A 25,016-nucleotide genomic window follows, 5' to 3' on the forward strand; every position below is an offset into this window, starting at 1 on the left:
TAGCTCTGAGGTAGATTTTTTGCATGAAGCTAAGGATTTGTCTCTAGAGGTACTGTCACACTTAGCGATGTACCAGCGATCCCGACCAGCGATATGATGCGGTCAGGATCGCTGGTACATCGCTAAGTGATCGCTAGTGAGCTGCCACACAGGCAGATCTCACCAGCGACATCGCTGGGGACGGGGGTCGCTACTTACCTGTCACACTAGGCGTTCCTGCATCCTCCCGCCCGGCTCCACGCTCGTCTCTCCACAGGAAGCTGACAACGAGAAGCGGTCCTGAACATTCTCGCGCGATCAGCGATAACCAGCGGGGGAGCAGGTCGTAGGTAAGTATCAGACACAGCGATGTCGCTAGCAATATCGCTATAGCGTCACAAGTTATAGCGATATTGCTAGCGATATCGCTTAGTGTGACAGTACCTTAAGTTTTAGGAAGAGGGGCTACTCTAAAAGGATTGTGTCTGAGGCCTTTCAATTTGCATCTCAACAAGACAGAAAAAAGCTTTTCGGAAGAAGGTACGTGATTCCTCCCGGCCACTGTCTCTGATTACAACTTTTAATAACCAGTGGCCCGATATCCGAAGGGTGTTACTTGACAATTGGGACATCTTGATGAGCGATAAAAGGATTGCTCCCATTGTTTCCCATTCTCCATGTCTGGTTGCCAGACGAGCCAAGAACCTAAAAGACAGCTTGTGTCAGTCATTATCAACGGCCAACGGTGAAACTTAACCATGGCACTAGGATCTTTGGCTCATATCCTTGTGGCAATTGCAATGTTTGTCAGTTCATGATCGGACAGGATGGTTATTCTATCTCTACTCTTCCTTTTCAGATCAGATGAAAAGAATTCTTTAACTGCAGATCTCGAAATGTAGTTTATGCTATTTTCTGCAACTGCCCCAAGGTTTACGTGGGACAAACCACACAGGAGATCAGGAGAAGAATGCAGCAGCAACTTTCTACCATCGGCTCAAAGGGATTTTGACAAGAATAAGACACTCACGTCTGTCACAAGCCATTCTCTGGAACACCACCGGGGCAGGACCTCCAGCTTTAAGACTATGGGACTAGAAAGTATACACTCCAATATTAGAGGGGGCGACATTGTCAATTGTTTACTCCATTGTGAAAGCAAATGGATTTATAATCGGCAGAGTCTCTCCCCCAAAGGCCTTAATAAGGAATTTCGGTTCACCGGCTATTACAAACAACTATAGGGGTCATCCTTTGTCGCTGTTTGGCTCCTATGTGATGTCTGTTTCATGAAATGAGCCTCATTATGAGGAAAAGTGTTCTTTGAATTTTCGACCCATTAAATTACATATACGTTTCCACTGATCCTTCGTCATTCTTCATCATTCTCCCATTGAGTTTGGAAATGTGTTTTGGGTTGCTCCATGCGATTAATCACAAGGGAGTAGGAGAAAGGCAAGGTGTGCCCCATGGGGTCTGTTTTCGTGCACTCTTCCTCGGACATATTTTTGTAATTTTTGTAGTGGACTGTAGATGGAAGGGAAAAGAGGGGGTTCTGGAGGGCATTCTGCAAACGCATGGGCGTTGAACTGTCCTTCTCCTCTGCCTATCACCCTGAGACCAATGGTCAAACTGAATGCACCAACCAGGCTCTGGAGCAGTATCTCCGCTGTTACGTATCGGAGCATCAATCAGATTGGGTGGAACATCTGCCGTTAGCTGAGTTCACCCTAAACAACCAATACCAGGAGTCCATCAAAACTACCCCTTTCTACTGCAATCACGGACTGCACTCACATTTTGGTTAATTTTCGGCCAGGTTGTCGGAGCTCCCGGGGGTAGAAAAATCTATACATCGGTTAAAGACTATCTGGTCGGAAGTAAACACAAACTTGAAGGGGTCCCAGGTTAGACATGCTTTGGCTGCAAATAGACGGCAATCCAAGGGACCACACCTGGGAGTTGGGGACAACTTCTGGCTTTCCACCAAGAATATCAAGCTTAAAGTGCCGTCTGCCAAACTGGGTCCCAGATTCATTGGTCCATATGAAATAATGGAAGTGATTAACCCGGTAGCTTTTCGTTTAAAACTCCCTCAGTCTTTTAAATTGCCCAATGTTTTCCACAAATCTCTCCTCAAGTTGTACCACTCCCCAATCCATCCTGTCCAGTCCCCTCCTCCTCCAGTTTTGGTCAGGGGCACCTTGGAATACGAAGTCCAGGGTGTTCTTGACTCCCGCTTAGTGAGAGGTTCTGTGCAGTACCTGGTGCACTGGAAGGGCTACAGCCCAGAGGAGAGGTCCTGGGTTCCCGCTAGTGACATCCACGCCAAAGGTTTGATTAGAAAATTTCACCTCCTTCACCCTAACAAACCTGGTTTTGAGGGTCCGGGGCCCCTCTTAGAAGGGGGGTACTGTCACGTCGCCATCGGATACAGGGACTGCTGTTCCTGCTTCGGCCACTAGGCGGCACCAGACGGGCACGTCGCTGTCAGACCCGAGCTCTGCTATTCTGGTCTCGGCCTCTGGGAGGCGCCGGACTGTCATGTCACGGTCAAACTCGGGGACGGCTGTTCCTGCCTCAGCCACTGGGAGGCGCCTTGGTCTGCCTGTGGGTACTGCTAACAGGGAGGAGGCTCCTCCGCAGGCATCTGGCAGCCACAGGCTGCGCTCCTCTGTCGGTCATGAAGGGATTGGTGCATCACCATCTGGCCTGGTCCTAGGGGGGGTCCTAATGACATCATCAGACCGTGAACCTGTGAGGGATGATCTGATCCCTCAAATAGCTTGGGGCTGGTCTTGCAGGCCGCCAGATATAGCCTTGGTTTCCCCAGTGTGCTAGTTTGTTATTTGCTATCTTTTATTCTGACCTTTGCCTTGATTTCTGACTCTGCTCCTGCCTGACAATTTTGTACCTCTGCCTCCCTCCCGGTTTATGACTCTGACCTTGGCCTGGATTTGACTCTGCTACTGTCTGCCGTTTTTGTTCCTCTGCTGCCCACCTGGTTAAACGTGGATTCCTGACTATGCTTTTGGTCCCGTTTTTTAACCCCTTTCTGGTGACCGTCCTGCTCTGGTCTGCTGCTCTTATTCAGACAGCTACCGCCTGGGCTCTACTGTAAATTCAGATCCCTGTATAGGGGTAAAGGGTATCGGGGTTGCTCGGGGTGCTGTCTTACTGCAGCCCAGACCCGCAGACGGACGTCACACTAGGTCCTTCCATGTGGTTCTGGGATTTTTGCTCACCGTTCTTGTGATCATTTTGACCCCACGGGGTGAGATCTTGCGTGGAGCCCCAGATCGAGGGAGATTATCAGTGGCCTTGTTCGACTTCCATTTTCTTATTAGTGCTCCCACAGTTGATTTTATCACACCAAGCTGCTTGCCTATTGCAGATTCTGTCTTCCCAGTGCTATAAGTTTATACTAAAGTTCTATGAAGCCCGATGACGTGGGTCAGTGTTAAATATTAATAGTCCGTTAATTTCTTATTACACTCAGTTCTGTACTGGACATTGCCTTCCACTGACACTGCATGTGCTATTTTAGCAAGTGGTAAATGTCAACTCCTCTACATATGTAAGATTAGCTCATGGTAAAAGGTCAACTCCATATATACAGAGATCACGTAGTAGGACACTTCAGAACTGACGTAGATGCCGTAGAAGGGAAAGACGGACCACTAAAAATAGACTCACAGGCCCAACTCTGAAGTAAAGTAAGGAAAAATTTGTTAAAAATATGCAAAATCATTCCTGCATATGATAACAAAATCCATGTTTGAAGAAACTCTGAGGTTTTTGAAAGCTGTGTTGACAAATTTTATTTAACTAACGAGGAAAAAAATCTGGTGTTTAAAATGTGGATTCCTGTAAATTTTGCTAGGAGATTATCTTTAAAGATATCTGGTGAAACACATGAGAACTTAAATGATAAAGACAGATTAAAAATTCTGATTTTTTTTGTGCATCAAATGAAAATTATCCAGATATTGATATTCTTCAAAAATTAAGGATTGGTCGGAAGGAATGCACTTTTACATTCATGTCCATACTGTATATGAACGTTTGTATAGAATGCTGAGTGAGAATGTCAAAACACAGTCCCTCATAAAGACTTTTGTAACCAAATTTTGGTTTTTAAATCCTGCATCTCGGGTTATTGCGTCACAAAAAGATTCTGTATTGGAATGTGCGCAATCCCTTGATTTTGCCAGAAAACACGAGAATTGTGAAAGGAAAGTAAATCGTGCTAATTTTGTGAAGACAGGCAGAGTAAAATCTTATCAGAAGCCTGTATCAAAGCCTCCAAAACTAAGTAATCAAATCTATGAAAAACGAAGAAATGTAAACGTTCGCTTTATACCGTATGAAATTATGCAAAGGTTCACCGAAAAAACTTCACAGATTGAGTCAAGAAAAATTCGAAGTTCTGATCTTCTTTCTGTAAAAAAGATGGCGGAATTTGACAGACGGAAGCAGGTGGTGAGTGACATCATGGCCTGTAAACTGAACACTTTGCTCAGACAATGCATCAGCTTCAAAATCGCAAGAACTTTTCAGGATATTTTTTGCAGAGAATTAAGTCTGGTTTAGGAATTGGCTAAAAATGTAATTAAATGTGCAAAAGTGTTATACAATGTATTAGTCAGTTATATGTAATTATTTTATAGAGTATAATTCTGTAGTTCTATAGTTTTGTAGATATACATATTCATACAGTATACAGTGGGGAAAAAAAGTATTTAGTCAGTCAGCAATAGTGCAAGTTCCACCACTTAAAAAGATGAGAGGCGTCTGTAATTTACATCATAGGTAGACCTCAACTATGGGAGACAAACTGAGAAAAAAAAATCCAGAAAATCACATTGTCTGTTTTTTTTTTCATTTTATTTGCATATTATGGTGGAAAATAAGTATTTGGTCAGAAACAAAATTTCATCTCAATACTTTGTGATATATCCTTTGTTGGCAATGACAGAGGTCAAAAGTTTTCTGTAAGTCTTCACAAGGTTGCCACACACTGTTGTTGGTATGTTGGCCCATTCCTCCATGCAGATCTCCACTAGAGCAGTGATGTTTTTGGCTTTTCGCTTGGCAACACGGACTTTCAACTCCCTCCAAAGGTTTTCTATAGGGTTGAGATCTGGAGACTGGCTAGGCCACTCCAGGACCTTGAAATGCTTCTTACGAAGCCACTCCTTCGTTGCCCTGGCAGTGTGCTTTGGATCATTGTCATGTTGAAAGACCCAGCCACGTTTCATCTTCAATGCCCTTGCTGATGGAAGGAGGTTTGCACTCAAAATCTCACGATACATGGCCCCATTCATTCTTTCATGTACCCGGATCAGTCGTCCTGGCCCCTTTGCAGAGAAACAGCCCCAAAGCATGATGTTTCCACCACCATGCTTTACAGTAGGTATGGTGTTTGATGGATGCAACTCAGTATTCTTTTTCCTACAAACACGACAAGTTGTGTTTCTACCAGTTGATTTCTTCACTCCAAGTTGGTTGGCTATTGCAGATTCAGTCTTCCCAGCCTGGTGCAGGGCTACAATTTTGTTTCTGGTGTCCTTTGACAGCTCTTTGGTCTTCACCATAGTGGAGTTTGGAGTCAGACTGTTTGAGGGTGTGCACAGGTGTCTTTTTATACTGATAACAAGTTTAAACTGGTGCCATTACTACAGGTAATGAGTGGAGGAAAGAGGAGACGCTTAAAGAAGAAGTTACAGGTCTGTGAGAGCCAGAAATCTTGATTGCTTGTTTCTGACCAAATACTTATTTTCCACCATAATATGCAAATAAAATGAAAAAAAAACAGACAATGTGATTTTCTGGATTTTTTTTTCTCAGTTTGTCTCCCATAGTTGAGGCCTACCTATGATGTAAATTACAGACGCCTCTCATCTTTTTAAGTGGTGGAACTTGCACTATTGCTGACTGACTAAATAATTTTTTTTCCCACTATATATAGATGTAGAAGTAGAGATTGTAGAACTGTATTTTTTAGTGAAAATTAAAATCTACTCCAGTAATAATATTTAGAATTATGAATATGATATTAACCTTCTCTTTTATTTTTCCTTAGAATTTTCATTTCAAAGCAGGACTTAATTTTTGAAAAATTCTCTTACAAGGATTTATGCCTTTACACAGGAAGTTGCAATAATTGCATGATTTCATAAATTTAACACTTAAAAGAAAATAACTAACTGCATTTTAAATGTGTTCTGTGTGTATGCCTTTACTGCATGGCTTGACATGACAACCACAGCAGGTGAAATCTGAACCTTGTTCTAATAATAAGTATACCATGTCCCTGTAGCCTTAGTGAAAATTTTTTTAAGGGGTCTCAGCTCTTGCAAATCAAAGGAATTTTTTTCCCAGGCCTAAAGTTTTAAGTATAGCTAATATAACATATATATATATTTATGTTATGTGTATTTAGGGAATATTCAAAGAAATATTAAGATACTAAATTTAATAGTTTACAATGCGCATTGATAATTAGGATACAATAATTTGGGTTAATATATATGAATTCATACCTTCGTATGTGGACTCTGTGTGTGAACTTATATGTGACACAGTCTGAGATGACAGATGCGTGTATGAGCAGCTGCCTAGAGACTAATGTGATGTGTGTGATGTATGAGAGGCCTCATGAGGACCATGACGAAGGGAAAAAAAACAAAAAAAAAAACTTTGTCTTTATGGGAAATAATGGAGGTCAGTTAAATTATTCAACATAAAGGCCTTATTTTTATTCTTATCTTTATTATTATTTTGTTTTTCATTTTCAATTTTTATTCTATTTTTTATTTCTAATTCTTAAATTTTTATTTTTTTCTGTCAATCAAGGAAAAAACCATCAATATTTAATAAAGTAATGTCTAGTATGAGAATATTGCTTCATTAAATATAGCGATGATATGCTTCCATTACAAAGGAAAATGTTTCAATTCTGAGTTATATGCAACAATTCTTTCATTCATCCATTCATTCATTCGATCACTCATATATTCTTATTTTGGTTCATGGCTATACTGTTGTGAGTTCATTTTCCCCTTCACCATTGAGGTCTGATGAACTCCCTCTTCTGGTGAAGGAAGGTAGTGAGGCTGATTACCAAGCATCTGGGCAGGATGATGATGACTGGGTGACAGGAATTGCTGACTGGATATAAGGCAGCCGACGCCCTTCTGCCTTGCTGGTGATTTCTCTGAGGGATTCTAGGAGACCAGTCTGATTCCTGCTCCTCAAAAGCTAAGTTTTCTGCTCTGCCTTTTGCATTTGTGTTTTGGTTTTGTTTTTCCTTGTTTTTCTGGATTTCTGCCATTCCCTGCTGGGGTGTGCTGAATTCCTTTTTGCTCTGTCTTCAGAAGATACCTGAGTGCTGATATAGTCTTTTTGAAGCCTAGCGTCTTCAGGGCTTTTTTCCCTATCAGCTGTTGGCTCTTGTTTTGATAGGGTTTTGGCGGATTACAGACAGCAGCTTTTCTATCCTGTCCTATGTAGTTAGCTTGGGCCCCATCATTTGCTCAGCCTATCTTTCTATCTGTGTGAGTGTTTTTTCATCTTGCTTCACCGTCATTATATGTTGGGGGCTGCCTATTGCTTTGGGGTCTGCTCTGGGGCAGTTTAGATTTCCCTTTCTGTCTTTAGGCCTATGTAGTTCTCCGGCTGTGATCGAGGGGTCTATGTTGTGAGTTCATTTTCCCCTTCGTCACTGAGGTCTGGTGAACTCCCTATTCTGTAAAGGAAAGTAATGAGCCTGATTATCAGGCACCTGAGGCTAATGAGGATGACTGGCTGAGTGGAGTCACGGACTGGATATAAGGCTGCCGACGCCCTTCTGCCCTGCGGGTGATTTCTCTGTGGACTTCTAGGACACCAGTCTGATTCCTGCTCCTCTAAAGCTAAGTTTTCTGTTTTGCCTGTTGGCATTTTTGTTTTGTTTTTTTTGTTTTCCTTGCTTTTCTGTATTCTGCCATTCTCTGCTGGGGTGAGCTGAATCTCCTTTTGCCTGTAGCTCTGTCTTCAGAATATTCCTGAGTACTGACATAGCTTTTTTGAAGCCTAGCGTCTTCAGGGCCTTTTTCACTGTCAGTCTGTTGGCTCTTATTTTCTTAGGGTTTTTCACGGTTGCAGACAGCAGCCTTCCTTTCCTTTCCTATCTAGTTAGCTTGGGCCCCGTCTTTGCTCAGTCTATCTTTCTGTCTGTGTTAGTATTTTCATCTTGCTTCACCGTCATTATATGTTGGGGGCTGCCTATTGCTTTGGGGTCTGCTCTGGGGCAGTTTAGATTTCTCCTTTCTTTCTTTAGGCCTATTTAATTCTCCGGCTGTGATCGAGGGGTCTAGGGCATCGTAGGAACCCCCCACGGCTACTGCTAGTTGTGTTGATAGGTTCAGGGGTCTGCAATCCGATAGCTGCCAACTTCTCTGGTTTTCTGGACTTAGCTAGCATTTTGTTTTTGCCTCCTACGGTGACTCAATCATAACAGAATCACCCGCCATACCGCAGATCCTAGGGTACTCAATAGCAGGAAAGAATTGTGTTTAAAAAAAAAAAAAAAAAAAAGGTGTGTGTATATTCTTTCCTCTATATCTCTGAGGCCGTAGGGGGAATTTTTTTTTTTCTCTCTCAATGGAGATAAAGCAATTGTCTGATCATGTGGAGCAGCTCGCTGCGGAAGTGCGGGGAATTTCCGCCTACCTTGCTCGTTCGCATGCTGTTGAACCAAAGATCCCTACACCTGATGTATTTTTTGGGGATCGATCTAAATTTTTGAGTTTCAAAAATAATTGTAAATTATTTTTTGCCTTGAAGCCTAACTCGTCAGGGAGCTCCGCGCAGCAGGTTAAAATTGTCATCTCTTTGCTGAGTGGCGATCCCCAGGATTGGGCGTTTTCTTTGAAACCAGATGATCCTCTTCTGACTAATGTGAATGCATTCTTTCAAGCTTTGGGGTTGTTGTATGACGAACCTAATGCTATTGATCAGGCTGAAAAGACCCTGTTGGCATTGAACCAGGGTCGAGATTCTGCAGAGTCGTACTGTCAAAAGTTCCGAAAGTGGGCGGTCCTTACTACCTGGAATGATAATGCCTTGGCTGCTCTCTTTCGGAAGGGTTTGTCAGAAGCCGTAAAAGATACTATGGTGGGATTTCCTGTTCCCTCTGGTCTGGACTATTCTATGTCATTAGCCATTCAGGTTGATCGGCGTTTACGTGAACGCAGGATTGCACGAGAGGTGTTGCCACCGGTTGAACAGACGTCTGAACCTATGCAATGTGATAGAGTTTTGTCTAAGGCGCAACGTCAGGAGTTCAGAAGGCGTAATAAGCTGTGTTTTTTCTGTGGAGATGCCTCGCATATTATTTCTGTTTGTCCTAAACAAGAGAAACGCTTTGCACACACGTTTTCTGTTGGTGGTGTTCAACCTAAGTTTCTTCTGGCAATTACTCTGATCTGCTCCCTGTCCACATTTTCCGCCAAGGCTTTTGTGGATTCGGGAGCACCGCTAAACCTAATGGACTTTGATTTTGCTAAACGTTGTGGATTTCCGATGACACCTCTGCAGACGCCTGTCCCTTTGAGGGGGATTGATGCTACTCCTTTGGCTAAAAATAAACCTCAGTTTTGGACCCAGGTGGTCATGCGGGTCGCCCCAGACAATCAAGAAAATTGCAGATTTTTGGTATTGCATGGTCTGCATGATGCCGTTCTGGGGTTTCCCTGGTTGCAAATTCATAATCCAGTTTTGGATTGGAAATCTGTGTCTGTGGTGAGTTGGGGTTGTCGATGTGCCTTTAGTGAGGCTCCGGTTTTTTCCACCTCTCCTCAGTCGCATGATGTTCCTGACTATTTGGCGGACTTTTATGATGTATTTAGTGAGAATGAGTCTGCGTCCTTGCCTCCTCATAGGAGTTATGACTGTGCAATTGAACTAAGCCCGGGGTGTAAATTTCCCAAGGGTCGGCTCTTCAATTTATCTGTACCCGAGCACGAGGCTATGCGGTCCTATATAAAGGAGGCGTTGGAGAAGGGTCATATTAGACCATCCTCTTCACCTTTAGGTGCTGGGTTTTTTTTGTGGCCAAAAAGGATGGTTCTTTAAGGCCTTGTATTGATTATCGTGCCCTCAATAAAATTACTATTAAATATCATTATCCGTTACCCCTGATTTCGGATCTATTCTCTAGAGTTAGAGGTGCTTGCTGGTTTACCAAGCTTGACCTCAGGGGGGCGTATAATCTTATCCGCATTAAGCAGGGGGATGAATGGAAGATGGCGTTTAATACTCCGGAGGGACATTTTGAGTACCTGGTGATGCCTTTTGGGCTCACTATTGCCCCTTCTGTCTTCCAGTGCTTCATGAACGATATTTTCCGAGACTTTGTCGATAAATTTTTGATTATCTATCTGGATGATATTTTGATCTTCTCCAAGGATTGGGATTCTCATGTGGAACATATTCGGACTGTGTTCCGGATCTTGAGGGAAAATTCCCTGTATGTCAAAGGATCGAAATGCCTTTTTGGAGTACAGAGGATTTCATTTTTGGGATTTATTTTGTCTCCGTCAACTATTGAAATGGACCCGGCCAAGGTACAGGCCATTTATGATTGGGTTCAGCCCACTTCTTTGAAGGCCCTCCAGAAGTGTTTGGGTTTTGCTAATTTTTATCGGAAATTTATAGCAAAATTTTCTAGTATTGCCAAGCCATTGACTGATCTGACTATGAAGGGTGCTGATGTGTTGAATTGGTCTCCTGAGGCTGTTGCTTCCTTTCAGGAGCTGAAGCGAAGATTTACCTCCGCCCCGGTTTTGCGGCAACCTGATGTCTCACTCCCGTTCCAGGTAGAGGTGGATGCTTCTGAGATTGGTGCAGGAGCTGTTTTGTCCCAAAAGGATCCTGTGACATCTAAAATGAATCCCTGTGTTTTCTTTTCCCGAAAGTTCTCTCCATCTGAACGTAACTATGATGTGGGGAATCGGGAACTGTTGGCCATGAAATGGGCATTTGAGGAGTGGAGACATTGGTTGGAGGGAGCTAAACATCAAGTTGTGGTCCTCACTGACCACAAGAATTTGATTTACCTAGAGTCAGCTAAACGCTTGAACCCTAGACAGGCTAGGTGGGCCTTGTTTTTTACATGTTTTGATTTTGTGGTCTCTTTTCTTCCTGGAACTAACAATGTCAACTCTCTAGGAGTTTCTTTGCTGATTCTCCTGTGGTGACCAAGCCTGCTACCATCTTAGGCGAAGGGGTAGTTCTTTCTGCCATCTCGCCCGATTTGAGACTTGCTCTGCAAGAGTTCCAGGAGGACAAACCTGAGCATTGTCCCAGTGGAAAGTTGTATGTTCCTGACCAGTGGAAGAAGAGAGTGATGTCTGAAGTTCTTTGCTCTGCATTGGCTGGTCATCCAGGTATTTTTGGTACTAGAGATCTGGTGAGTCGCTCTTTTTGGTGGCCCACCTTGTCTCATGATGTCAGGAATTTTGTGCAGTACTGTGGGACTTGCTCCCGGTCTAAATCTTGTTCTCGCTCTAGTGGGTTGTTGATGCCTTTGCCGGTCCCCAGGAGGCCATGGACCCATATTTCAATGGATTTCATCTCTGATATGCCGGTCTCTCAATGAATGACTGTTATTTGGGTGATTTCTCTAAGATGGTTCATCTTGTACCACTCCCTAAGTTGCCATCTTCCTCTGAGTTGGTGCCCCTGTTTTTGCAACAGGTGGTTCGCTTACACGGGATTCCTGAGAACATTGTATCTGACAGAGGAGTTCAGTTTGTGTCTAGATTTTGGAGGACTTTCTGTTCCAAGCTGGGAATTCAGTTGTCCTTCTCCTCTGCTTTTCACCCTCAGACCAATGGGCAGACAGAGAGAACAAACCAGACCTTGGAGTCGTATTTGAGATGTTTTATTTCCGCTGATCAGGATGTTTGGGTTTCATTTTTGCCCTTGGCCGAATTTGCTTTAAATAATAGAGCTAGTTCTGCCACTTTGATGTCACCTTTTTTTTGTAACTTTGGGTTTCATCCTCGATTTTCTTCAGGGCAGGTGGAGCCTTCTGCCTGCCCAGGTGTTGACACTGTGGTGGAGAGAATGCACCAGATCTGGGACCAAGTGGTGTATAAGTTATCTCTCTCCCAGGAAAAGGCCCAGCGGTTTTCCAATCGTCATAGGACCATTGGTTCCCAGTTTAAGATTGGTGATATGGTGTGGTTATCATCAAAAAATATTGCTATGAAGGTGGCTTCTCTTAAGTTTAAGCATAGATTTATTGGACCTTACAAGATTTTGGAGATTATTAATCCGGTCTCTTTTCGTTTGGCTCTTCCTGTCACATTTAAAATCCATAATGTGTTCCATAAGTCCTTGTTGAAGAGGTTTGTTGAACCAGTTGTTCCTGGGGTGGCACCTCCAGACCCTGTATTGGTTGAAGGTAACATGGAATATGAGGTAGAGAAAATACTGGATTCCCGTCTGGCTAGACGGAGACTCCAGTATTTGGTTAAGTGGAAGGGTTATGGTCAGGAGGATAAATCCTGGGTCTCTGCCTCTGATATTCATGCTAAAAGGTTGGTGCGTGCATTTCATCGGGCTCACCCTGATCACCCTGGTGACGTGGTTGAGGGTTCGGTGATCCCTCCTCAAGGGGGAGGTACTGTAGTGAGTTCATTTTCCCCTTCGTCACTGAGGTCTGGTTAACTCCCTATTCTGGTAAAGGAAGGTAATGAGCCTGATTATCAGGCACCTGAGCCTAATGGGGATGACTGGCTGAGTGGAGTCACGGACTGGATATAAGGCTGCCGACGCCCTTCTGCCCTGCGGGTGATTTCTCTGTGGACTTCTAGGACACCAGTCTGATTCCTGCTCCTCTAAAGCTAAGTTTTCTGTTTTGCCTGTTGGCATTTTTGTTTTGTTTTTTTTGTTTTCCTTGCTTTTCTGTATTCTGCCATTCCCTGCTGGGGTGAGCTGAATCTCCTTTTGCCTGTAGCTCTGTCTTCAGAATATTCCTGAGTACTGACATAGCTTTTTTGAAGCCTAGCGTCTTCAGGGCCTTTTTCACTGTCAGTCTGTTGGCTCTTATTTTCTTAGGGTTTTTCACAGATTGCAGACAGCAGCCTTCCTGTCCTTTTCTATCTAGTTAGCTTGGGCCCCGTCTTTGCTCAGTCTATCTTTCTGTCTGTGTTAGTATTTTCATCTTGCTTCACCGTCATTATATGTTGGGGGCTGCCTATTGCTTTGGGGTCTGCTCTGGGGCAGTTTAGATTTCCCCTTTCTTTAGGCCTATTTAATTCTCTGGCTGTGATCGAGGGGTCTAGGGCATCGTAGGAACCCCCCACGGCTACTGCTAGTTGTGTTGATAGGTTCAGGGGTCTGCAATCCGATAGCTGCCAACTTCTCTGGTTTTCTGGACTTAGCTAGCATTTTGTTTTTGCCTCCTATGGTGACTCAATCATAACAGGTCTAGGGCACCGTAGGAACCCCCCACGGCTACTGCTAGTTGTTGTTGATAGGTTCAGGGGTCTGTAATCCGATAGCTGCCAACTTCTCTGGTTTTCTGGACTTAGCTAGTATTTCTGTTTTTGCCTCCTACGGTGACTCATTCATAACACTATACATTCCTACATATTATTAGTAAAATAGTATATTCTCCTTTATTAATAAAGATGAAAACACTTGTTACATAAAACACACTGACACCTATGGGTTGAAAAAGGTAATTACACCTATGACATAAAAAATGTTCTATCACATGAAGAATATGGTTAATAATGTATTATCACTTATTATTGGTTTATTATTTCAAACATTGAAATCCATTTATGGTACAAATGCTGATAATAATTACATGGATATTACTGATTGCTATGGTACGCTGTGATATTATGGGTTAGGAAAATTACCAGATTTGGTATAGAATAGGGAATGAAGACTTCAAGCAAGATTTTTGAAATTACGTTAATAAAGACTTTTCATATTTCTAAATTCAATTGATTCTTACCAGTTGCAAGAAGAAGAATGCGATCAAGAATTCCCAGAAGGTAACAAAGCTATGATTTCTGAGTAATAATGGACTCTGTCAATTACAAGTGCAGTATCCACCACTGACAGTCACAATTAAAGTGTCTAAACGACGATGATCCTATGATGCAGCGATGAACTGTATTATCATGTTCTTATCAAGTTCCAGTGGTTTCCTATCACCTGTAAAGCTTCAATGAAAAGCTGGTGAACAATGAAGGTAATTGTCAGGAAAACCCCAACCCTGACATGTGTCCTGTGCATTAGGACTGAGGACTGGTTATGGTGCTATGTTTAGCAAGGAAGAGTCATTTTAACCCTTGCTTTTGCTGATCAAAGATGTGACACCTGTTCAAAGACCAGTGCCGATGGAGGATTCCAGAATAGCCAAGGCGAGCCAATGTAAGCCCAGGTTTTTAAAGGTGACACTGCACAGATATTAAAGCTACATTTCATCTATAGACTTTGTTTTCTTATCAACATTTGAATTTATGGACTTTGATTTGATACATGACACACGATTCCTACAACATCTATATGCTATAGAAAAACTGTGTTTTTAAAAGAACCAAGAAGAAGACAGAAGACATCAAAATGACGACCAGATGACATCAGATGATGATGACTGAACCTGAGATGCTTCAATTTAGACTTAGGGAAGTATAATTATACATATTTTATATGAATATTGTTCACGGCTTATCATAACATGAATTCACATCAATTATGTCATTGAGTACGTATAACAATAATCTGATATTATTATTATTGATATTAAATTATTTTGTCAAAGAAGAAGAAAAGAAGAAAGAAGATCTTATATTTTGAGGGTTCCAATTAGTGTCTTTCACCCTCAAAAGGGGGAATTGTTAAATATTAATATTTGGTGGTTAAATTCTTATTACACTCAGTTCTGTACTGAACACATGGTCTTATGCTGACAACTACATAGGTTATTCTTGGAGGTTTAGCTCATGGTAAAGGTCAACTCCATATATATAGACCACGTGCTCTAAAAGATGTATATTTAAGGTGGGGGTTTACTCTAGGGGTCGCTCGCTCCCCCTTCACCACCATGGCACACACTTGAAGAGTCATCTTTACTCGAGTCACTACGAACAGCTGGTATGTAACTTAATCTCATATGTGACTACAGCAGAAGCTCTTAACAGAGACAGAGGCCATTTACCATTCAGAGTCCAGAGTTCCAGGAAAGATGGATATATGTTGCTTTGCTATGAACTAATGGACAATCTTTCACCTATTTTTATGTTTTTCTGTAATAATCTTTTCTTTGATGGAAGAATCCAAATAAACCATTACATTTTTATTTGGTAACAAGTCCTGAGTATTTTATAAGAATATGCATTTTTTTACAGGAGGGGGTGCTGGAAATGGTGGAGGGGCTGGAAATGATGGAGGGGTGCTGGAAATGATGGAGGGGGCTGCAAATGATGGAGGGGGCTGCAAATGATGGAGCGGGGCTGCAAATGATGGAGGGGGTGCTGGCAATGATGGAGGGTGCTGGAAATGATGGAGGGGGTGCTGGAAATGATGGAGGGGGCTGCAAATGATGGAGGGGGGCTGCAAATGATGGAGTGATGCTGCAAATGATGGAACAGGGCTGCAAATGATGGAAGGGGTGCTGGAAAAGATGGAGGGTGCTGGAAATGATGGAGGGGCTGCCAATGATGGAGGGGGCTGCCAATGATGATGGGGGTGCTGGAGATGATGGAGGGGGTGCTGGAGATGATGGAGGGGGTGCTGAAGATGATGGAGGGGGCTGCAAATGATGGAGGGGCGGCCAATGATGGAGGGGGGCTGCCGGTGATGGAGGGGGATCTGCAAATGATGGAGGGGGCTGCCAATGATGGAGGGGATGTTGCAATACAAATGATGGAGGGGGTACTGCTAATGAAGAAAGTGGGTCTGCCAATGATGAAAGGGGGCTACAAATGCTGGAGAGGGTGCTGGAAATGATAAAGGGGGGATGAAAATGATGGAGTGGGGCTGCAAATGATGGAGGGGTGCTGGAAATGATGGAGGGGGCTGCAAATGATGGAGGGGCTGCCAATGATGGAGGGTGGGCTGCAAATGATGGAGCGTGGCTGCAAATGATGGAGGGGTGCTGCAAATGATGGGGCGGGGCTGCAAATGATGGAGGGGGTGATGGAAATGATGGAGGATGCTGGAAATGATGGAAGGGGCTGGAAATGATGGAGGGTGTGCTGGAAATGATGGAGGGTGTGCTGGAAATGATGGAGGGGGCTACAAATGATGGAGGGGTCTGCCAATGATGGAGGGGGTGCTGGAAATGATGGAGGGTGCTGGAAATGATGGATCGGGATGCCAATGATGGAGAGGGCTGCCAATGATGGAGGGGGTGCTGGAGATGATGGAGGGGGCTTCAAATGATGGAGGGGGCTGCCAATGATGGAGGGGGGCTTCCAGTGATGGAGGGGGGCTGCAAATGATGGAGGGGGGCTGCCAATGATGGATGGGGCTGCCAATGATGGAGGGGGTTCTGTAGTGCAAATGATGGAGGGGGTACTGCAAATGATGAAAGCGGGGATGCCAATGATGAAGGGGGGCTACAAATGCTGGAGGGGGTGCTGGAAATGATACAGGGGGGGCTGCAAATGAAGTAGTGGGGTTGCAAATGATGGAGGGGGTGCTGGAAGTGATAAAGTGGGGCTGCAAAATGATGGAGGGGGCTGCCAATGATGGAGTTGGGCCTGCAAATGATGGATGGGCTGCAAATGATGTAGGGGGTGCTGGAAATCATGGTGGATGTCTGCAAATGATGGAGGGGGTGCTGGAGATGATGGAGGGGGCTGCCAATGATGGAGCGGGCTGCCAATGATGGAGGTGAGGCTGCAAATGATGGAGTGGGGCTGCAAATGATGGAGGGGGCTGCCAATGATGGAGGGGATGTTGCAGTACAAATGATGGAGGGGGTCCTGCAAATGATGAAAGCGAGGCTGCCAATGATGAAGGGGGTGCTGGAACTGATGGTGGAAGTCTGCAAATGCTGGAGGGGGTGCTGCAAATGATAAAGGGGGGCTGCAAATGATGGAGGGGTTCTGCACATGATGGAGGGGGTGCTGCAATTTGCCAATGATGATGGAATGGGGCCTGCAAATGTTGGAAGGGGCTGCAAATGATGGAGGGGGGCTGCATATGATGATGTGAGGGAGGGGACAGGGGACTGCACATGAATGAAAGGGGACTGCTGCACATGATGAAGTGGGGGGAGAAGGGGGACAGTGAATGATGAAGTGAGGGATGGGGACAGCAATTGAATTGAAGGTGGGGGATGGGGAGAACAAATGAGGACCTGGGGGAGAACAAATAATGAATTTTCAGGTGATGGGAGTAAATGATGTATTGAATGTGGGGTAGAGCAGTAGATAATGAATAGAGGGTGGGAGAGAAAGACATGACAATGAATTGGGGCAGAAGGGGCATGTAAATATAATGAATTGGGGGAGCGGGAGACACATAGTGGGGGTTGTTGAGGATGCAGTGACTGGTAATGAATTGGAGGAAGGGTACGGGGGCTAATTAATGTATATATTTATTAGGTGGGGAAATTGCTATTTATTGTTGGTGGGGCGCAGTGGTGAATTATAATTAATATTTGGAATGGTGGGTTGCATAATAACTAATTATATATTAATGGTGGGTGCACGTCTGTATTTAGATGTATAGTGTAGAATAATGGAAAAGTGAGTAATGTGCTCTGGAAGCCGTACTCTAGGTAACTGTGTGTTATTTTTATGCAGAGATGAGTCCTTGCTGAAAGAAATGATGGCGGTCTGCGCTGCATAAAAAGGAAAAGCAAAGATGAGGGACTTCAGCTGGAGACGTCACTGGTGAGTCAGTGTGCTACTTGTACACTGACACTATACACTATAACCTGTTCACTGTGCACTATATACAGAGCTCCTGTATATAATGTCTCTGGTGATCATTGTATTACCTGTACACTGACACTATATACATAGCTCCTGTGTATAATGTCACTGGTGATCCCTGTATTACCTGTACACTGACACTATGTACAGAGCTCCTGTGTATAATGTCACCGGTGATCACTGTATTACCTGTACACTATACACTATATACAGAGCTCCTGTATATAATGTCACTGGTGATCGCTGTATTACCTGTACACTATACACTATATACAGAGCTCCTGTGTATAATGTCACTGGTGATCATTGTATTACCTGTACACTGACACTATATACATAGCTCCTGTGTATAATGTCACTGGTGATCCCTGTATTACCTGTACACTATACTGAGATCTTGTTTATAATGTCACTGGTGATCACTGTATTACCTGTACACTGACATTATATACATAGCTCCTGTGTATAATGTCACTGGTGATCCCTGTATTACCTGTACACTGACACTATATACAAAGCTCCTGTGTATAATGTCACTGGTGATCTCTGTATTACCTGTACACTATACATTATATACAAAGCTCCTGTGTATAATGTCACTGGTGATCTCTGTATTAAGCTCCTGTGTATAATGGCATTAGCGTTGTGTTTTTTTTTATTAATGATCTGTATTGTAGTATTCGGTCACTATATGGTGGTAGTATGTGACCTGGCTATGGTGTGGCGTTATTTCTCCCTGTATGTGGTATTATTTGGTCACTATGTGATGTAATATGTGGTCTGGTCATGGTATGGAGGTATTTGTTCCTTATATATGGTATTATTTGGTCGCTATGTGGTGGTAATGTATGGTCTGGTCATGGTGTGATGGTTTTTGTACCTTGTATATAGTATTAATGGTCATTCTAAAAAATATATGCGACTCATTCCCTTAAAGAAAAATAAAAATAAACCTAAAGAGTATTGGATATTTTTTGAAATGTTTAATAAGTAAGAGTAGCATATGGCCCGGCCAAAAGAGTCTACCCTGCTGGTTATGTATGTGATCTGATGTTTGCTGGGAACTGTTAATATCAGATTGGTGAGGACATGGAGTAGAAGATGAGTTTTCCCAAGAGTTGGCAATGGGACTGTGGAAGGCTTGAGGTCTGGAGGTGGAACTGGGGTGGAGCCTGGATGGTGTCTCAAGGGGGCCCGGAAATTTTGCCAGTATGGGGCCCCGAAATTCCTAGTGGCAGCCCTGACTGTAATCATGTGTGTGTTCTGCAGGACTGTTATCTACCAATATAGGGTTCCTGTAAGGTGGGACTAGTGCTCTTTTTAGTAGCTTTTGTTTTTTTTTAATTTATTTAATGACAGCTTAATGTGTTTCGGTCATTATGTAGTAGAAGGTGTATGATGGTGTCATTGGTCTTTGTATAGAGTGTTTTGTTATTTAGAGGTAATGGTCATATTATATTATGTATTCGCGGTGTGGTGGTGATAGTAGTGGGCATTGTGCAGCCATATTGTTTTGGACTTTTATAGTAGTAATATTGATCATATTGGTCTTTACATTGTGTGTTTTTGGATAGCAACAGTGGTATGCTGTAATTATATATACATGCTATTTTAAATGGCTGAAGATTGGTCTTATGGGGCGACATGCACTTTGGGGCTTGGGCCCTTGATCTTTAAGGACCCTAGCAATGCCTCTGCGTACTGTGTGTTTACATGTCTGTGTTTCTGGAGTTGTATGTTTGTAAGTAAGCTCAGTTATGGTACCATATCTAAGCAGTATCCTTGGTTCTGGTATTGTATCGATGTAGTAATCTAGATTCTGGTATATTATGTGTGCCATAAGCTTGGTTCTGTATCTTGTAGTAGACATAGTAAGCTCTGTTCTGCTTCCTTATCTCTCTAGTAAGCTCTGTTCTGCTCCCATAGCTCTGTAGTAAGCTCGGTTCTGCTCCCATATCTCTGTAGTAAGCTTGGTTCTGCTCCCATATCTCTGTAGTAAGCTCCGCTCTGTTCCCCTATCTCTGTAGTAAGCTCCATTCTTTTCCCATATCTCTGTAGTAAGCTCCAGTCAGTTTCCTTATCTACGTAGCAATCTTGGTTCCGGTCTCATGTCTATGTAGTCAGCTTGCTTCTGTTACTGTATCTATGTAGGCAGTAAGCTTGGTTCTGCTCCTATATATTCAGCAAGCTGTGTTCTGTTCCCATATCTACAGTTAGGTCCATATATATTTGGGCAGAGACAACATTTTTTCTAATTTTGGTTCTAGACATTACCACAATGAATTTTAAACAAAACAATTCAGATGCAGTTGAAGTTCAGACTTTCAGCTTTCATTTGAGGGAATCCACATTAAAATTGGATGAAGGGTTTAGGAGTTTCAGCTCCTTAGGCTACTTTCACACTTGCTTTTTTTGCAGTGCGTTTTTCCCGCAAAAAAACGCATGGAAAAAACGCATACAAATGCTGCGTTTTTTTCAAGCATTTTTATGAGCATGCATGAAAAAAATGCAGCGTTTTTATGCGTTTGTAGTGCGTTTTTACGGCGTTTGCGTTTTTTTCCAACATTAGTTGGCCCCTCACACTAGCCCAAACCATGACTTTACTAACCCTAACCCTGACCCTTAACCAAACCATACCCTAACCCTGACCCTACTAACCCTTAACCAAACCCTACCCAAACCCTAACCCCCCTTAACTAACCCTAACTATAACCCAAACCCCTAAATTCCATTGTCTAACTAATGGTCAACAAAAAACGCATGCGCAAAAAAATGCATACATGAGCATGGCAATGCGCACATATGCGCACCCATAGACTTATAATGGGTGTCTTGCTGTAAAAAAACGCATTGCGCGCGCATGCGTTTTTTTGAGGCAAGTCGGACACCCAAAAAATGCAACAGGATGCATTTTGTGCCCCCGAGCGCACACCACAAAAAAACGCATGTGCGGAAAAACGCATACAAACGCATGTGTATGCGCACATAAGCGCATCCCATGCAAAATATAGGGGAAAAAAACGCATGCGGTTTTTAGCGCTAAAATCCAGCGCAAAAAAACGCAAGTGTGTAACCAGCCTTAACAAGTGCCGCCCTGTTTTTAAAGGGACCAAAAGTAATTGGACAGATTAAATAATTGTAAATAAAATGTTCATTTCTAGTACTTGGTTGAAAACCCTTTGTTGGCAATGACTGCCTGAAGTCTTTAACTCATGGACATCACCAGACGCTGTGTTTCCTCCTTTTTGATGCTCTGCCAGGCCTTCACTGCGGTGGTTTTCAGTTGCTGTTTGTTTGTGGGCCTTTCTGTCTGAAGTTTAGTCTTTAACAAGTGAAATGCATGCTCAATTGGGTTGAGATCAGGTGACTGACTTGGCCATTCAGGAATATTCCACTTCTTTGCTTTAATAAACTCCTGGGTTGCTTTGGCTTTATGTTTTGGGTCATAGTCCATCTGTAGTATGAAACGACGACCAATCAGTTTGGCTGCATTTGGCTGGATCTGAGCACACAGTATGGCTCTGAATACCTCAGAATTCATTCGGCTGCTTCTGTCCCGAGTCACATCATCAATAAACACTAGTAACCCAGTGCCACTGGCAGCCATGCATGCCCAAGCCATCACACTGCCTCTGCTGTGTTTTACAGGTGATGTGGTATGCTTTGGATCATGAGCTGTACCGCGCCTTCACCATACTTTTCTCTTTCCATCATTCTGGTAGAGGTTGATCTTGGTTTAATCTGTCCAAAGAATGTTCTTCCAGAACCGTGCTGGCTTTTTTAGATTTTTTTTTACCAAAGTCCAGTCTAGCCTTTTGATTCTTGATGCTTATGAGTGGCTTTCACCGTGCAGTGAACCCTCTGTATTTACTTTCATGCAGTCTTCTCTTTATGGTAGATTTAGATATTGATACGCCTACCTCCTGGAGAGTGTTGTTCACTTGGTTGGCAGTTGTGAAGGGGTTTCTCTTTACCATGGTGATTATTCTGCGATCATCCACCACTGTTGTGTTCCGTGGGCGCCCAGGTCTTTTTGCATTGATGAGTTCACAAGTGCTTTCTTTCTTTCTCAGGATGTACCAAACTGTAGATTTTGCCACTCCTAATGTCGTAGCAATTTCTCGGATGGGTTTTTTCTGTTTTTGCAGCTTAAGGATGGCTTGTTTCACCTGCATGGAGAGCTCCTTTGACCGCTTGTTTCCTTCACAGCAAAACCTTCCAAATGCAAGCACCACACCTCAAATCAACTCTAGGCCTTTTATCTGCTTAATTGAGAATGACATAAGGAAGGGATTGCCTACCCCTGTCCATGAAACAGCCTTACAACCTGTCTTTTAGTAGTGACTAGCATCACAAGTCTGCTGTGGTTTCTCCCTGGCTGTGCTGAAGTTGGTGGTGCCGATGTTAAGCTGACCAGATGAGAAAGTGGAGGAGGAGGCAACATGGACAGAGAAACGTCCAGCAATCCTCGGTGATGGTAGGACATGTGCCAGAATGACTACCGCCTCAGATCCAGCCATCACTACATTCACCCAGAGGGCAGTTAGGAAGATATAACATTCCTACACATGCTTGCTGGTCCATGTTTTGGTAGTTATGTGGACCTTGACACTGATGGCCTTGTGCAGTGGACACCTGATTTTTCCCTTAACCTGTTTGCGCATGGCAAGGATGGCCCACATGGAAATGTAGTGGCGGTTGGGAAGTACATACTGTGGGACAGCTATCACCATCAGATTTTAAAAACTGTCCTTCTCCACCAGCCGGAATGGCAGCATTTCAAAGGCTAGGAGTTTTGAAATGCGGTCATTCAGGACCAGGGCTCAAGGGTGGGTAGGTGGTACTTTCTCTTTCTTGCCAGTGTTTGGGAAATGGACAGATGAATGCTTCTGACATGCCCCAGAGGCCATGGGATACTCAGCGCCGGGCCCGTTGACTTCAATGGGAGATGTCACAGTGGCGGTGACCCCGTCCGTGGCCTCAGGCGGTCATGTAAAAGGGATTGTTTTGAATGGGGATAGAGTTTATGAGATGATTCGTGACGCCACCTGATTTCTGGTCAGTTTGACCAGCGCTGCAGGGTTGCTTCTCTGGGACAGATGTTGTGGTGCAGCAATGATGTTGAAGCTCTCCACAGGTAGAGCTGTGGTCCCAGGGCAGATGAAGGGAGTTGTAGATGATGAGGGGTATGTAGAGTTGAGGATGTAGCAGTGCTGGAAGAGTGGCGCAGGAATAAGTGGAGGACACAAGGGCTTGTAGTTCCAAAGGCTTTACTCACAGTCTGTCTGCAGTACAGGTGCCCACTTCAGTGCTGAGTCCTCCTGGTGAGGGGTCCAGATAACTTCCAGATAAGATGAAGTGCACCTTTCCAGCTTCCCCAGTCAGTGTGTTCCTTTCCTGGCCGTCTCCAAACTATACGCTGCCTAAACTCCTTCTTCCACTCCAGCGCTTCACAATTAGCGTTCCGGGCCAGCAGCTGCGAATCCTGTTCAGGCAACGACCCACCGTTCCCGTGACTCTATGTAGCTGCCTTTCTGGTCGGACTAACTGTGGAAAGGGCGATAGTCCATAAAGAAACCAAAGCTATCGGCTTGCTAGTGGCACCCAGAGGAATGCGAACTAGGCTAGGGGCCGTTCCCTTTGCGACCAGTCTGGTTCCTTCCTGCACCTGACAGTCGTCATAGTGGAAAGAGACCCATGGGATAACTTTCCAACCGTGTCCCTGGAAGAACCACTCTTCCTAAGGAGAATCTGCTGTTTCTTTAGTCCAGTCCATCTGGCACTCCCCATGCAGTTGGGAGCTGCGCAGACTACGTCTTTCTCCTTCCCTCCCTCTCAGGGGATCTGCTCTCAAACCTCAGCCTAGGATTCTCCTGCCTTGCTATGCTCCGCCCACCTCCCAGCACACTTTGTGTTTCAAGCAGGGAGCCATGAAGGGTGCTCTGCTACACTACTGTGTGTGTGTGGGTGTTGGTCTGCTGGTCGGGCGCACCCACCTTACCTGTTAGTGGGATACCACACCTCTGGTTGAGGTGCAGTACCTCTGTGGCGTCTGGACCCGCAGGGGCGCCACACTTCCATGGGACGGTGTGGAGATGTTCGGTGATGCTGCTGATGCTGTCACATCCTCTCTTTGTGGGGAGCCAGGTGGTCCTGTTGCTCGGGAGAGGGAGGAAGAGGCTGAGACCGCAGCAGAAGAGGAGCCTCAGATATTTCCTGGTTTTTCAGGTGTGTACTCCACTGAGGCTCATGCTTTGTATTCAGATGTCTCATCATGCAGATGGTGCTCAACTTCAAAACATTTATGCCTCAGTTCATCGACACTGTAGGCAGTAGCAGTTGATGTACTAGCTAGGGGCCGGTCACTGTGCAGCTGGGGCAGTGTGACCTCCTCCTCTTCCTCCGGACTGTACACATCACTCAGATGGCCTTCCCTTCATGTGGAGTGCAGGACCTAATCATCCCCCCGCATCATTTTCCTCCTACTCCTCACCCCTACCCTCCTTGCGGGTCTGCACACTGCAGAAAGATGCAAGCAGTTGGCACCAGTGTTTCTTCATCATCAGATGGGCTGTGGTGGTCCGCTGACTGTGTGCACTAACCTTCCCATGTAGTCATCCTTCAACAGAAAAAGTGATTGGGCATCCTTCACTGAAACTCTTCCACTTGTGAGGCAGAGGCAGGAGGACGGTCAACGGAACCCCAGCCAGCAGAGTCATCAAAAAGCAGAAAAGACTGCTGCATGACTTGGGACTCAGACTGCTTGGCTGATTTGCAAGGGAGTGAGGTGGAAGACAGATGCCCATAGTCCGCAGGTGCCAACTCTGCGCTTTCAGCAGGAGACCAGGTGGAAAACAAAGCAAAGGCACTGTAGGCACTGTCAGCCATCCAATCTAAAACTGCCTTTACTTGTTCTGGCCCCACCATTGGTCCAGCAGGACTCGGGCCTACGAAATTATGCTGAACGTCCTGTTGCCTGTATGCACCAGAGGAAGGTGTTTAATTTGTGGGCGTAGTAGTCACAGACCACGCTGTCTCCCTGGTGAAGCTGATAGGGTACGCGGCACCAGGCTCATAGAC

At 44.3% G+C, this 25,016-nt stretch overlaps 1 protein-coding gene and 1 long non-coding RNA gene across 2 annotated transcripts in view; one reads left to right on the forward strand and one right to left on the reverse strand.

Moving 5' to 3' along the window:
• The window catches only part of LOC141094394 (uncharacterized), a 95,490-nt gene extending 71,217 nt beyond the window's left edge, over positions 1-24,273 (reverse strand). The window contains exon 1 of the long non-coding RNA XR_012233061.1: positions 23,938-24,273. This is a non-coding gene — a long non-coding RNA (uncharacterized lncRNA). The remainder of the gene's footprint in view (positions 1-23,937) is intronic.
• LOC141094286 (uncharacterized) overlaps positions 1-25,016 on the forward strand; it is a 1,055,204-nt gene that overhangs the window by 973,488 nt on the left and 56,700 nt on the right. The window lies entirely within an intron of this gene.

The sequence above is a fragment of the Dendrobates tinctorius genome, unplaced genomic scaffold (assembly GCF_039654945.1).
Source record: "Dendrobates tinctorius isolate UK_male_01 unplaced genomic scaffold, ASM3965494v1 ptg000063l, whole genome shotgun sequence".
Lineage (NCBI taxonomy): Eukaryota > Metazoa > Chordata > Amphibia > Anura > Dendrobatidae > Dendrobates > Dendrobates tinctorius.